The 16,876-nt window shown below is 27.7% G+C and overlaps 1 long non-coding RNA gene across 2 annotated transcripts; it reads right to left on the bottom strand.

Moving 5' to 3' along the window:
• Positions 1 to 3,885: 3,885 nt before the first annotated feature.
• LOC136084981 (uncharacterized) lies at positions 3,886 to 4,932 on the bottom strand. Of its 2 annotated transcripts, none has more exons than XR_010640968.1 (3): positions 4,782 to 4,932; positions 4,459 to 4,614; positions 3,886 to 4,098 (listed from the first exon to the last, which is right to left on the bottom strand). It is a non-coding gene; the product is annotated as an uncharacterized LOC136084981 (long non-coding RNA). The 2 variants fall into 2 exon arrangements; XR_010640969.1 differs by having other exon boundaries at positions 4,791 to 4,932.
• Positions 4,933 to 16,876: the final 11,944 nt, after the last annotated feature.

Genomic DNA, 16,876 nt, shown 5'->3' with positions numbered 1-16,876 from the left:
AGCGTCATTTAATTTTATTGGGGTTTACCTTTCATGCTGTCGTAACAAAAATGAATCGTACGATAAATATTCTTCTCAATTACAAACAATTACTTCAATCATGAACAACTATGAGGATAAAGCAGAATGTATTATATCTGGAGACTTTCAGTCATTTCCTTATAAAATATATGATTTAGAATTTCGTAACAACAAAACTCGAAACAATCTCTCAAAACATCTCACAAATTTTATTAAATCAAACGAGTTGGTTTTTGTCGATATAATCAATGGTGCTGGTCTTACCTACACCTATCAATATAAAACTCTTTTAAATTCTTCTTACATTGACCACATAGCATCTTTAAAAGATACAGAACTATGTTTTACAAATTGTCAAGTTATTCCCCCTTCACCGTTTAATAATAGTGATCACCTTCCGGTATCCACAAGTATAAACATTAAAGGTAGCAGCTTATCTAACGAAATAAATAATATAATGGAAAAGTATGATTCAGTTCCAAAACATGCATAGAAGAATGAAAAGTTTATTGATTTTTATAATCATAATCTATCAATAGCATTTAGCAATTACACATTTATAGATGAAAAAATAGAAGCAGAAATTAAAATCACAAGTTCCAAAATCAAAAATGCAGCTCTCTTGGCAGTTAAACAGTGTTTTGGACAACAAGTGACATGTAAGTATTCACTTACAATGGCACTGGCAAAGCAATGGCAAAAATCAGATTATAACAAGTCAGTAGAATGCATAGTCTACAAAAGATATATCTATTCCCGAAAAAACTTCAGTAAAGCTGTTAAAGCAGCACATAACAAAAAAATCTACGAAAAAACCAAAAATATCGAATACCTACGCAATACTAATCCTCAAAAGTTTTGGGACAATATTCGCAAAATAAAAAATAAAAATAATACTCGACTCTTTACAATTAATAAATTGCAAAACAAAAACAAAATCGTTGAAGAATTTAGCCATCATTTTCAAAAAACACTTAATACGCCGCAATATACAAATAACGAATTTAATCCTCAACAAATTCCACATATAAGAAAAGAGCCTAATTCAAAATTTATTTCAACAGCTGATATTGAAAAATGTATTTTAAATCTTAAAAAAAATAAATCCTACGATTGTTTTGGAATAAGTGCCGAACATCTTAAAAACTCTCGCAGTAACAATCTTATAATGTCACTCGCTTCTTTTTATAACAGCATGTTAACAAAAGGTTCCCCAATGTTTATCAACAGCCACAATTATTCCATTAGTTAAGTCTTATAAAACATCACTGGAAAATCCAAATAACTACAGAGAATTCAGTATTCTACCTATTTTTAGGAAACTTCTCGAATATCTTATCGTACACATATGTCCAGATATCACAGAGAGTCATTCACATCAATTTGGGTTTAAAAAAAATAACTTTACCCTTCACGCAGAATTTATTCTGAGTGAAACAATAAAACACTATAAACATAACAATTCACCTGTATATATATATGCAGTTTAGATGCTAACAAAGGTTTTGATAGTTGTAACTGGGAAATACTATTTGAGAAACTATATTATCAGAAAAAAATCCCACTATCGGTAGTTCATACCATCTCATCGTTATATCGGGCAGGTACTGCTAATGTATCATATCTTGGATGCACATCAGAAGAGTTTAGGTTGTCTCAGGGAGTTCGACAAGGGTCCATACTTTCGCCTCTTTACAATATTTATACTGAAAATCTTTTAGAGAAAATTGTCTCAGAATCCAAAGTAGGAACTTCAATAAATGGGGTATACACTGGTGTCATTGCATATGCAGATGATATAATTTTTCAAAGTTCAACTATATCTGGTCTTCAAAATCTTATTAACATTGTCCAAAAGTATGGAATATCAAACTTTATCAAACTAAATGCAGAATAAACTGAATTTTTAATATCTGGAGTAAGCTCGATCATCAATAACGTGATTTATGTTAACGACGCTCCTATTAAGTTTCATAGCAATTTAAAACATCTTGGTTTCCTTTGGGATAATAAGAACAAAAATATGACGGCAACACTCCAAAAAACGAGTATAAATGAAAGGATAACGCAATTTTTATCTGTTGCAAAAGCTCTTATAAGAAACGGAATTCGTTTCTGCCGACCTGCTACGATTATTTATTTATTTAATTCCCTAGCTATTCCAACGCTATTATACGGACTAGAACTGGGTGGTTGCAACAATAAGTTTCTACAGAATATTGATAAAGTTGGACGATCTGTCTTAAAATCATTTTTTAATATTTCTAAGCATAGTAAAAATTACCTCCATTCTTTTTTCAAAGTAGACTCGAACATTCTTATTCATAACAAATTAAACTTATTTATCAGGCTACTTAATGACCCCATATGTTACTTCATTATAATGATTCAGTTGCCGTGTATATAAATAATTAAAGTTTATTTGTTGGTGAGATATGGCTAATATGCAAGCAATTTGGTATTAATATGCTCCAGTGTATGATCGAGGGCAATAAAATTAAAACTGCACGCCCTAAGGAAGTTTTAGATGCCAATATTGCCGCAATCTTAAAACAATCTGTCCAACTATGGAATTTAAAGGAACAAAGACTTATATTTAGAACTTTGATGGAAGAAAACATTCCAAGATTCCAATTTGTTTTTTTTACCTACAACTTATGTAATTATTGGGTGTTTAAAAGAATATATATATATATATATATATATATATATATATATATATATATATATATATATATATATATATATATATATATATATATATATATATATATATATATATACATATACATATATAATATATATATATATATATATATATATATATATATATATATATATATATATATATATATATATATATATATATATATATATATATATATATATATATATATATATATATATATATATATACATATACATATATATATATATATATATATATATATATATATATATATATATATATATATATATATATATATATATATATATATATATATAATGATTAATTTTTGCCGAGGCTGTTTTTCGCGGTTACATTCTCATTGCCAAGGCTAGATATCAACATTTCAATAAATAAGATATTTTTAATCTAAAAGAATTCTATAGTATTTTTTATTCTGAATATAACTGACAAAAAATAAGCACTAAGAGTATACTCGTACTTTGGCAACGGAGAAGAGCTTTTTTTTCTCCAGTGCTGAAGTACGAGTTTATTCGTAACAACGTAATGAGTGTAACTCGTTGCGGTGACTACATTTTATCAAGATGTAATTGAGAACTTGAAAGTTGTAATTAAGAAACGTAAGATGTAATTTAAAACATGGAAGATGTAATTAAGAAACGTTAGATGTAATTTAGAAGATGAAAGTTGTAATTCAGAAATGTTTATAATATAGATTATCAGAAAGAAGTTATTTGTATTTTTAATTTTATTGCTTTAGTTTACCTTGTAATATTACCCAGCTAACACACCAGCGTTGGGCCAACGTTGGCCCAATGCTTCTTGTAACGTTGGCCCAACGTTGGCATCCAGCGTTGGGCCGATTCCTTGATGGCCGCCGGGCATACATTGGCCCGATTACATTGGCCCAATGCAGTTTAGCCAGCATTTATCCGACGATATATTTTATTAGGTTCAGTGAATTATAAACGCTACTTGTAACTAGCACGCAGTTAGTTAGGTCATTGTTAACATAAAATTTCTTAAATTTGTTTATTTTTAATGTATTAAAAAGATTGCAATTGCAATCGACGTATGATTAAAGCTATTTAAATTGTTTTAATCAAATGCAAACTGAAATGTGTTTGTTATTTCATTCAAGCTAAATTTATTTTCAAGGTGAAAAACAAAACATATTCAATAAAATGAAATGTATATCAGATAATATCAAAACTGTTATACAATAATCTAGACATTATCTTCGCCATTTGCATCACTGCCTTTGTCCCAAAGTTCCGAGTGGCATGCATAATCAATCCTCGCACCATCTGACTTTTTTCGGTCGTACAATTTACGAACCCACGACTTCATTTGATCGTTTACTTCCGCTTTTGAAACATCTTTTGCACCTTGTCGTAAAAAAAATACATTTAAATATTATTAAATAACTTTGTGTTAAAACATTTCAAAAACTTTAGTAGCCCTAAAAAATAGATTAACTTCAGTTTAAAAGAAATTTGTTTGCAATCATTAAAAAGACAACAAATGAAACCAATTACATTCTATTTACATTTAAACCAAATTTTATCTATTTTTCGTAAAGCCAACTTGGGTTTCCTAAAAGTTAAAACCTTAAATAGGGTTACATTCAGTTATAACTTAAGTATAAGTTAAAACTTACATGTGTATAAGCAAATTGTTTTATGTTATAACTGAATGGCCCTATACAACATAACTATTATCATGTTTAATATTTATTGATCACTAACCATAAACAATAAATTCATGTTTTTCATCCCTTGCTTTGTCCTCCTCGACCTTCACTGTTTACTTTGTTGATCCACTTCTGTAGCCATCAATTAACAGAAAATGTTGCTCACTGTTTCTTCAACAACTCGTCCATCAATCAAAACAAGATAAATAATCTGAAAAGTTTAAAAATAAACCCATGAGATCAGATAAAATATTTTATTAAAATTAATACTTTTATAGCCCTGGATCTAGTATTTTTTGGAGGCTTTTTTTATACTCTACAGTGTAATAATGACTACTAAAAAATATGTAATATTTAAAATTTAAAAGCAAAAAATACATTATTTACGTCGAGAAATATTAATGTTGATAAACCAGGTGACATTCTTCGCATAGGCAAATTGCTATTCTGTTGTTCACTCACATTACTAACTAAAAGTAAATATAACAAACGTTAAAAACTTTGAATGAGTCTTGTTTTGCAGTGACGATATATATATATATATATATATATATATATATAATATATATATATATATATATATATATATATATATATATATATATATATATATATATATATATATATATATATATATATATATATACTAGGGTGTTTCATATTTTATCAATTTTTGAAATTAAACTCGCGAATAGATTTATAAATTGACCATTTATATGAAAATAAGTTTGAACAAAAAAAAGTATGTTTGTACAATTTTTAGGGTCCCCGCCAGTTCGATTTTGGGCAAAAATGTTGGGTGTTTTAAACGCCTGGGGACCTTAAAATTTATCCTATAAACTTTTTTATTCTTTTAAATAATATATGTTGGATTGGATATTAATTACATAAAAGGAGCATGTTGAAAAAATTAAGATACGCCTTCGAGTTATTAATATTTACAAAAACCTATTTTATAACTCGGTGGCATATTTTATAACTCGGAGGCGTATTTTATAACTCGGAGGCGTATCTTAATTTTTTCAACATGCTCCTTTTATGTAACTAATATCCAATCCAACATATATTATTTAAAAGAATAAAAAATTTTATAGGATAAATTTTAAGGTCCCCGCCAGGCGTTTAAAACACCCAACATTTTTGCCCAAAATCGAACTGGCGGGGACCCTAAAAATTGTACAAACATACTTTTTTTTGTACAAAATTATTTTCATATAAATGTTCAATTTATAAATCGATTCGCGAGTTTAATTTCAAAAATTGATAAAATATGAAACACCCTAATATATACATATATATATATATATATATATATATATATATATATATATATATATATATATATATATATATATATATATACATATATATATACGCAAGTCTATATATGTAAATATTAAAGATAGTATCTTTATATTATCATGAATAATTATGTATATTTTAAAGAGTGCTTAATACATAAACTAGAGCTATATAGTATATATTACTTTTACCAGCAGTATCAGGAATTAGCTAAATGCTAATAGTTATAATATTATTTGCTATATATATATATAATATTATTTGGCAAATAATATTATATAAAAAATATAAATAGCAAATAATAAATATAAATTAGCATTTAGCAAATTCCTGATACTGCGGGTAACAGTAATATATACTATATAAATATATATATATATTTATATATATATATATATATATATATATACATATATATATATATATATATATATATATATATATATAAATATATATATATATATAAATATATATATATATATATATATATATATATATATATATATATATATATATATATGTATATATATATATATCTGTATCTATATATATATCTGTATCTATATATATATATATATATATATATATATATATATATATATATATATATATATATATATATATATATATATATATATATGTATATATATATATACATATATATATATATTATAGTATATATTATACCTACATAATAATATATACTATATAATATACATATATACCTATGTGTATATATATATATATATATATATATATATATATATATATATATATATTTATTACAACAATTATAAATGTATTCTATAAAATATATACATATATTACATATTTACCTATATAGATGTATATATATATATATATATATATATATATATATATATATATATATATATATATATATATATATATATATATATATATATATATATATATATATAATATACTAAAACTTAATCTAAATAGATCATAATATTATCTAAAATTAACAATAATTTTTTTGATAAAAACAACAGAAATCTTGGTTTAAGATTTAAGATTTATGACGAAACTAATAATATTATAGATATTGTATTGAATCCTTTGTAAGTGTAGCTGCACAATTCCTTGCACGCAACGCTCTAATATCTTTGCAGAACACTCAAAAATTACTTTGCTTTTTCTATTAATTTACAACGATGCCATTATAATAAGCAAACTATTTTAAAATGGAGATTGTAATGCTATATATAAATGCTTTGCGTGAATAGCTCGATCAGCCGCAAGCGTAGGTTTTTCAAAGTAAGTTGGCCCAACGTAGAGCCAATGTGATGAAAATCTACGTCGAGTTACATTGCGTTGGCACTACGTTGGGCCAACGTTAGTCATCCAATCCAACGTTAACCCAACGTTGGGCCAATTAAGCATGTGTTAGCTGGGTAGGCTTGATCCTAATTTGGCCAAGGTGGCCGTATGGGTTGGTTTTCAATAAATAATAATATATTATCAATAAAAATAAAAAAGTGATGAAAAAGGGATTTACAAGGAAATTTAAATTTCCGCTAAGGACCCAATTGTATGCTGTCTTATATTTAACACCTAAAGTTTGCGCCAGAGTCGTAAATTGACGATTGGGTTGTCATTTCGCTCAGTATATTCATTAACTCATTCGTTGAAGATAAAACATAATGTTTTCTTTCAACTTGTTCTGTTGTATGTATTTCATGCCCACAAATTGGACAAGGTGGTTCTGGTTGTTCCAAAAGTGGATGTAAACAAATTTAGTGAAATAAATGCACGGATTCAATTTAATAACAGACTTTCTGTTTATAGTGTATTGATAAATAACACAATTACCTTTCAATTCCTTTACTGTATTACTGTATTGCTGGTGCATACAAATGCTAAATTTGATATTATTAACTTATTAAAATGCATGTAAAAAGAAAATTTTTTATAATGACCTTTAAGCTTACATTGTGAATTTGCAATTACAAATAATGTATTCTCCTTTCCATATTACGATTTCTTAATAAGAACTTTTGTTTTTCCAATTACATATTGCGTTTTCTTTTTTACATGTTGGGTTTCTCAGATACATTTTAAAATTTCTTAATTACATTTTGTGTTTCTTAATTACATATTGTGACTTCTAAATTACATGTTGTATTTTTCAATTTCATCTAACTTTTCTTAACAAATACAATTTTCAAGTTCTCAATTACATCTTGAAAAGGTATAGTAATGTAGCTTATTTGATGCAATATTATTATAAATAGTGTTTCAATTTTTTTACACATGCACATGCACATTGGGAGTTAGTAAAAAAGATAATTTATATTTTGTTTTCTTAATTCTAAATTGTTGTGTTTTTTAGACTAGAAGCTAAAATATATTTAATAACTACATTGTAATGCATGTTATTAAAAATAGGAAAAAAAATTGATTTACACAACGTTTACAAAATGTTTTTTAATATGTTAAAAAACATTTTAGTGTGCATTTCGAATTTTTTTACACAGTATACTAATTAATGTGTTTTATAGATAAGTAATCTCTTTTTTATAAATAGATAATTTATAAATTTATCTATCTCATATTAGCTCAACACAGATATTCCACAATTGGATCAGCACATATGATTATGGAAGATTGTGAGGATAGTGAAGATAATGGCATTGAAGATTCAGATTCATTTTTCGCTTATACTACTACGTCTTCGAGCTTGACTGTATCAGAATCAGAATCTGAAGATAATAACACTGAAGAAAGTGATGGCAATCAGTTTATAGACGCTCATCTAGAAGCCACTGTAGAAAAATTTTTAATGCCGCCGAAAAGAGCTAGAACAACGGGTGGTCTTGCTTATACACAAAATCAAAACAAAGCTTAACAGTTAGATCTTATAAGTAATATTTTGCCTGACAAAATAACTTCTGAAACAAATCCATCTAGAAATTCAGACCAACGGAAAGATGAGCCGAATATTGTAAAACAAATTCAATTTACCGCCGATCCTAGTCAGAACATAAACATGGAGAGCAAGAAACCATTAGATTTCTTTAGGCTTTTTGTTACAGAAGAGCTTATAAATACTATGATAGTTGAAACTAATTGCTATGCAACGCAAGAAATAAATAAGCAGCGTCCCCTCAGAAGAAGCTCACGTTATAAAGATTGGAAATCAATAAATTCAGAAGATATGCGGCAGTTTCTTGGAGTTCTTCTTCATATGGGGTGTGTAAAAATGCCATCTTTAAAACACTATTGGTCTAAGAACAGTCTCTATAGATTTCCCTTATTTTCTAGAATAATGCCACGAAATAAATTCCAACTAATGTTACGGTTTTGGCATTTTATTAACAATGAAGATTCGGGTAGTGGACGCTTGTGTAAAATGATTGGACTTCTCGATCACTTAAATAATACAATGGATAACATCTACTGTTCTAATAAAAATATATCAATCGATGAGTCAATGATGCTTTGGAGGGGAAGTCTTGTATTCAGGCAGTATGTGAAAAATAAAAGACATAAGTATGGTATCAAGTTCTATGCGCTTTGCGAATTAGATGGTATTGTACTAAAAGTAAAAATCTACTCTGGCGAGACAACTCTTGGTAAACATTTGTTGGGTGAAACAGGAGCCATTGTTTTAGACTTCATGGAAAAATTCTGGGAAAAGGTTATCACCTGTACACCGATAAGTTTTACAATTACTTTGAGTTAACAAAGCACATGATAAATCAAAAAACATGCATTTGTGATAATTTAAGAAATGACCTAAAGTCAAATCCAAAAGAATGTACAAAGGCAAAACTGAAACAGGCAGACGTTATAAGCAGAAGCAGAGAGAGTGTAGTGGTTGCTAAATAGAAAGACAAAAGAGAAGTGCTAATGATTAGGAACTGGCATTCGTTTCAAATGATTGAAGTGACAAACAGGAGAGAAGAAAAGGAAACCCAATATTATTAAAGATTACAATCAATGTATGCCAGGAGTAGATAGGGCGGAACAAATGGTATTATATTATGATTGCCTAAGAAAGACAATTAGATGGTATAAAAAAGTAGCACTTCATCTCTTTGATACATATTTGTTTAATGCTTACTGTCTAAACAGTAAATATGGACTAGATAAAACAACTTCCTTGCTTAAGTTTAAAGAATTAATTGTTACGGATTTATTGGGTGAACGTTTGAATGAAATTGTGCCTCGAATCACCAATATTAGCTTCCACTACTTGTCTTCAATACCACTAAATGAAAAGAAAAATTTCCAACAAAACCATGTCGAATCTGCTCTAAAAGAAATAGTAAAAAAACACGATATGAATGTGCTGTTTGTGAAAATAAACCTCCGTTATGTATTGGCAAATGTTTCAGAATGTATTATTCAAAAGAATAGGTTTACACTTTAATTTTCATGAAACAAAATTAAAGCATTATCAATATTTTACTTTTATCTGTTTTAAGCTATTTCTGTCTTTATCCGCATTTAAATTAGGTTCCTTGGATTTTTAAATTAAAATGTAATATTTTCTGAAATCAAATGTAAAGCTAAGAAAAACAACAACTTAATAGACAAAGCCTGTCATGGACGAATATTATTTGAAATAAGTTAGTATAACTACGAGTTTACTCGTAGTTGGCAAACTTATGACGCCGGCTTACTACGAGTATTCTCGTAGTAGGCAAATATCAAAGTCCCGCTAACTACGAGTATACTCGTAGTTGGCAGCGAACGTGTTAATTTATGCAAACAAAGAAATCGTAAATAATGGCAAAATATTATAAACAACTGAAGCGTCTGTTACAACAGTTTTGCAGGAGATATATCAATATATTGATATTAAATTGTTATTAGGTTCATAAATTATGTCAAAGAAACACTTCAAGGTATCTTAATAATAATATTTTTTTTGACATGACGGAGCGGCTCGCTTAGTTCCTGCATCATGGACAAAGAATGAATGCTGGACACGCTTCCGTTGCGTTGAAGTTGGGGATGAGGTTTTTCGCTAGACTTATTGCATATATAATTATTTAGTTTTATAAATATTTCAATAAATCAATAATCATCTGCATCTCTCAGGCATTGCATGTTGCACACAATGCCAAACCGAGCAGCATTCAGGTTTGATAAATGAATATCAAATGCTAAATAGAGTCAATTGACCTTAGTTACAATACATTTTATTTGATTTTTGTGTAACTGTGAGTAATCATGTTATGATCATCAGGTTGTCAATGAGTTTGCCGTTTGTAAGCAGTGTGGATTATGGTTGTCAGTGCCAATTGGTCATACTAAAAACTTTACAAAGACATAATACATCACACATTAGAAAGATCAATTCAAAACTTGACCAATTAAAAATGACAAGCTTTTTACCTAAAAAGACAGAGGTTAGTAAATATAGTTAGCGGATCTTGCTTTTTTCTATTTACCGTTTTAACTTTTCACTTGTTACTTGCTGTCATTGATAGCAAAATAAATTTGTTACAAGTTGTTAGCAATATTTTAGAAATACAATGTTATTTGTAGTACAAAAAAAAGGCCATTATGTATTGCTATGTATTTAATGCCTATTGTTTATTGTTTAATGCTTTATACTTTACAGGTTACTAAACACATATGTGAAAATGCTCAACGTGCAGCCCTGTACATGATTGTAAAAGACATTCAGCCAATCTCGTGTGTTCAGGATGATGGGTTCCGTCACTTTGCTCAAACAATGATTGATATTGGATCTTATGGATATATGTGATATATACTTTTATTCTAGTGTTCAACTCGAAATTTCAATTACTAATTTTTCGTAATATACTAATTTAAATTTTGTTTCTAAAGTAAATGTTAATAATTTTGACTTATGAGAATTTGTAAATAAGGTTTCCCAAAACACAAGCAGATAACAAAATGACTGAAACCCCCATCTGCTCCTCTCTACCATGGCATACGTTACACTTGTACTTACTACTTATTAAAGAATTATATTTAGTCATTGAAACATTTATTAATAAGTTTAAATATCTACACATTTGCATATCGTGTTAATTATATATTATATATAAATAATTATTAATAAAAATAACATTTATAATATGCAATTTATTGAACTAAAAAAAAATATTTGTTAAGTATTTTGAATATTTCTAAAAAGTATTTGTATTTATATTCAAATACATTTGAAAAGTATTCTTAACAAGACTGCCTACCACATTAAAATAAATTAAATGTAAATAAAGAAAAAATTTACACAAAGGTATTTTTAAAAAAAACCTAGCTATACACTTTTATTTTAATATTGTGTTGTAGACTATAGAATAAAAAAAACTTATGTTTCTTATTCAAAATAACTTATATTGGAATTATCATTACAGGATCCTGTATGTACTAGTACATCTACTGTGCATAATTCCAATAACTTAAACATCAATGAAAAAAGTTTGGAATTAGTAATACAGTAGAATGAATTAGTAATACAGTAGAATGTAGAATCTGATGAAACGAAAAATCCTACATTTTCTAGTGTGAGTACAAAGTATTAAAGTATCTTATATACCATATTAAAATATATAAAATGTAAACAAACAAAAAATGTACACAAAGATATTTAAAAAAACTAATACTTTTAAATAAATTTGTGTTGTAGTCTTGTAGACTATAAAATACAAAAAACTTATGTTTCTAATTGTTTGATTGCATTAGGTAGAAGATATTATTATACGTTCTAATATCAATATCAATAGTATTATAGATGATGAGAGAGGTATTATGAATAGCAGTATTGGAAAAACTGGTTCTGATTTTATTTCGGTTTGTACATCGACAACTGACATTTCTATTGTGAGGACATTTACTTATTGCCATTTTAATTAGATAGTTTACCCATTAAATATATATGAGATTTTTTTTATGTAGGAAAATTATGGTTATACTATACAAGTTGATTTAAAATTTCCGACAAATCCTAAAAATTTAACCGTGGTTCAAAAATTGGAGTTTGTTAATACAATTCACCCTTGTCAACCTAAGTTTTTAGAAAATGTAGCTTGGTCTCTTCACAGAATATATAATCGAACAGACCTAAAAGGTAATTTAGTACCAAGAAAATGGTTGACTGTAAAATGTAAAAGCAATAGTTATGTAGAAGCTGTTTATTGCACAATTTGCATGGTATTCAGTTCTTCAGCTAGTAATTTTTGTTCTGGATGTACAAATTTATATGCCACCATTGAATCACATGAAAATAGTCAAGTTCATGGTTTAGCTGTGGAAGCATATATTTTAGCATCCAATAATTACAATATTGAAAATTCTGTAAATATAAATATGATGAATTTAAAAAAAAAAACAAGCACTTGAACGTATTCATGTTTTAGAGCAAGTTTTTGAAATTGTTAAGCTTTTGGGGAAACAAAATCTCCCTTATAGAGGTTCAGGTTCATCTGAATCTTTATATAATATTAACTGTGAGAATATTAACTAAAATAGTGGAAACTTTTTAGAACTCTTAAAGTTTACAGCCAAGCGAGATTCAATTTTAAATGACTATTTGACAGTTGCAATTAAAAGTAGTAAAAAGCGCAAAGAAAATATTTCTGATAATTCTAAAGGAAGAGGATCTTTAGTAACAATGCTCTCTAAGAATACAGTTAATAAAGTTATCTTAGCTATATTAGAGTTAATAAGAAGAAAAATTAAAGGTGAATTGGGAGATAAACAACTTAGTATACAAGTATTTTATTTGAAAATTAAATTTTTTTTCTATATGTGTATATAATACATATTTTAAATATTTTGTTCATTGGTAGACAGCACACAAGATATAGGTTCTACAGACCAAGCTGCTGTTTGTATACAATATGTTTTTAAATCTGAAGTAAAGAAACGTCTCTTTGCTGTATTAGAGTTTTTGCGAGTTTTTGCGAGTGGTTTCTATCGGTACAGAATTTTTGTGTTAAGCTTGAATTTTATTTGTAAAAAAACAAAGCGTATGTTTATGTACCTCGTCCTACCATTTTTTAAATTATATCTTGAGATTATACTTTCACATTAATAACATAATATCTAATTGATGGCACTAGTGCACTTTTGCTTACCCCTTTTTTTCTAACTTTGATTTGTTTTAATCCATAATTGAGCCCCTGAGATGCATATTGGTATAAGTCACTCATATCTAGTTTTGAGAAGTCTGACTAATATCACTATGGCTGTGAACAAAAACAGCTGTTTAGTGATGAGCATAACAAAAAACAGTTCCAGCATCATTATCGATATCATTAGACTTATACCACTGTAGTAGAATAAACAAAATGCTAACCATTGTAGGCAATAACTCAAAATATTGAAAAAAGTCACTTATACCACTATGCATTTCATGGGCTCAATTCAAAAACCACTTCCATGTTAACAGTAAATAGCCTGGTTTTTATAAGTTAAAATTAAAACATTCCTGTAACAAACGCAGTTTTTAAACACAAAACTGTTACAAAAGTAGCCATTTTTATTGATTAAAACATTTTTATAATTTTGTAACTGCTAATTTCTCATTTTTATAAATTTTTTTATATTCTCATTTTTATAAAATAGTTTTCTTGTATATTAAAATAAGGTTGACAAAGACAACGTTTGTTAGCAGAGGTTAGACAGGATAGCTTGAAACAACTTCGCTTCAAAAATGAAAAAAACGATGTTCTCTAAAACGCTGCGTCCACATAAATTCTGACAAGTAGTCTGGAATAATGTCGCTTCTACACCATATGTACGTTATGCCGATAATTTGCCGTAATTACAAATGAGATTTTTCAAAAAAACTGCTTTTTCTAATACTGAAAGGTCTTTTGCAGCGTTTAACCATACATTTCCAAATAACAAGGTCCACAGCTCGTGAGTAATTTTGCTGTATGCAAGGTTTGGCACATAAAGGACAACGCATTGTTTCTGCAATCAAACAAAACTCTCTGCAACGAATAGTAGCGTCCAAATTGTTTGCAAATCTTTATCCAATTTGGGTCAAAGAAATAGAATTAAACTCAATCATCGAGGTGAATCGATGAGCCATGAAGTTTAGAAGGAGCTAATGTTAAATAAAGTACTTTAAAGCGATTTTTAACTAATTTAATTTGGTTAAATTTCGAAGGATCTTATATGCAAGATTTTAGGAAGTAATTAATCATTTAAGCTATCAATGCTGTTTGGAATTTTATATTAAAGGATTTCTAATATTCGCAACTATATTGCTAAGTGTTCATTATTGTCACTTTCAACATCTTATTTTAAAATTAAACGCTGCGATCGCGAATACCATGTAATTTTCAATATTAACATAATGGCGTTAAGAAAATAAATATTAGCGTTTTGGTCGGGAATTTTTTTCCTTCAAGTCAAAGTTTGGTTTGACACTTTGGTTTGGTGAAAAAACAAAATGGATACCAATTTTCTTCATTTTAAACAACGATTTTTCATAATCTGCAAGAAAAAAAAGGGGGATGGAGGGGTGCGAAAGTGCTCGCCCTTTTACTTAAAACAATCTTTTTATCTTTCGTACAGCTAACCTTACCACGTTGTCGCATAAAATATTTGAATTTGGAATTAAAAGCCTTTGGAATTAAAAGTTAAATCATAAATTTAATTTTTAATTCCAAAAAAAATGAAACGATGCCGTAATAATGCATGACGTAAATATAAGTACACATTTCTTAACTGATATAATAATTATATCATTTTATTGGTACGTCTTTATAATAATTTTCTTAAAACATTCTTAACTATCAAAAAATTGTTAAGTTTTTCCTCTTATTTTTTGCAATGTTATCCCCTCATTCAATATGACTGCCGATGCGGTTGTTTTAGTTTGACGACTTAATCAATAAAAATATTTTTTAAACACAAACACAACAAAAAAAAAAACCGGCCTTGGCTTTTAACGCCACGTTTTAGTTAAAAGCCGAGGCGGGTTTTTTTTTATTGCTATTTGGCAATCTAAAAACAAACTTAATGATTACGCAATTTTATTTCTCCTGAGTGACATAAAATCCGACAAATCAGGCAGACGAATCATGGATATAATTAAGTTAATAGATCATGAAAAGTTTTTCAGATATTGGGAAATAATATTTAAAAGTAAATAAAGTGTTCAAAAGGGAATTCAGTAAATTGATTTCAGAATCAGGAATAATCAAACAAGAATTTGGTAAGAGCTTACAAAACAAATCCTCGCGTTGGTTTGAAAAGGTTCTTACTGATCCGCGAGTAATTTTGAGTAAATCAATGATAAAAATTGTTATCTTTCTACGATCATAATTTATTATAATCCATTGATAATATTTTTCACTCATGATAGCATTAGCATTTGCTATAAGTTTCACAATTTTTATTAAAAATTTTTTCACTCTTCATATAAGAATAAAAACCCCAAAATGCAGTAGTTAGAAACATGTTAGTTACTTGAAATTTTGTGACTGAAGCAGTTATATAATGAAAAAAATGCACAGCAATGTTAGAAAAAGAAATTAACTTGTCGTTAAACAGCTTGGCTGTTACTGAAGAATACATGAAGTCATGAGGTCTCATTTAAATGATACGATTGGCAGGGGCGGACTGGGAGTATATCAGCCCAGGTGTGGATGAAATATACGGGCCCAAAAGAGTAATAATAATAATAATAACATCTTTATTATCAAAGGTGTAAACATAGAGATTCTCTCGCGCTTACCCCTCCTACTAAAAAAAAAAAAAAAGTTTCCCAATCTTTTCTAATTTAAATATTGTAGTTCCATTTATATAGTAGTATTAGTAATATTTTTATCTCTTTTTATTATTAACTATGTTTATGCCTAAACATTGTTTGTGATATAAAACAGGCCCGTAGTTACCAGGGAAGGGGAGGGGGCAGCAGAGACATTTTCCCCCTTCAATAATTTTTCAAATAAACAGTTTTGAAAATATTGACTGAAAAAAATATATATCTGACATATATATATATATATATATATATATATATATATATATATATATATATATATATATATATATATATATATATATATATAACTGTCCTTAAAACTATTTCGGGACCTTTTAATCCTGCGCTGCCCCACCCCACCCCCAAGATAATTTTTGTTTTTACGGGCCTGATATTAAAAAAATGATAATTTATTGTATAGGCAAATAGTAAAATAACTTAA

This window comes from Hydra vulgaris, chromosome 09 (assembly GCF_038396675.1).
Source record: "Hydra vulgaris chromosome 09, alternate assembly HydraT2T_AEP".
Classification (NCBI taxonomy): domain Eukaryota; kingdom Metazoa; phylum Cnidaria; class Hydrozoa; order Anthoathecata; family Hydridae; genus Hydra; species Hydra vulgaris.
The sequence above is the reverse complement of the archived record's forward strand: the minus strand, read 5'-3'. Positions and strand labels throughout refer to the sequence as shown.